Here is a 208-nt window from a genome sequence, read left to right on the forward strand (position 1 = left end):
CCGCCTTGGCCTGCCTTGGGCCGCCTTGACCCGTCTTGGGGCGTCTTGACCTGCCTTAGGACGCCTTAACCCATCTTAGGCTGCCTTGGCCCGCCTTGACTTGCCTTTGGCCCCCTTGATCCGCCTTTGGTTGTCTTGGCCCGCCTTGACTAAGCTTGGGCCACCTAGACCCTCCTAGGGCCGCCTAGGCCTGCCTTGGGGCGTCTTG

The sequence above is a fragment of the Fragaria vesca genome, linkage group LG3, assembly GCF_000184155.1.
Source record: "Fragaria vesca subsp. vesca linkage group LG3, FraVesHawaii_1.0, whole genome shotgun sequence".
Lineage (NCBI taxonomy): Eukaryota > Viridiplantae > Streptophyta > Magnoliopsida > Rosales > Rosaceae > Fragaria > Fragaria vesca.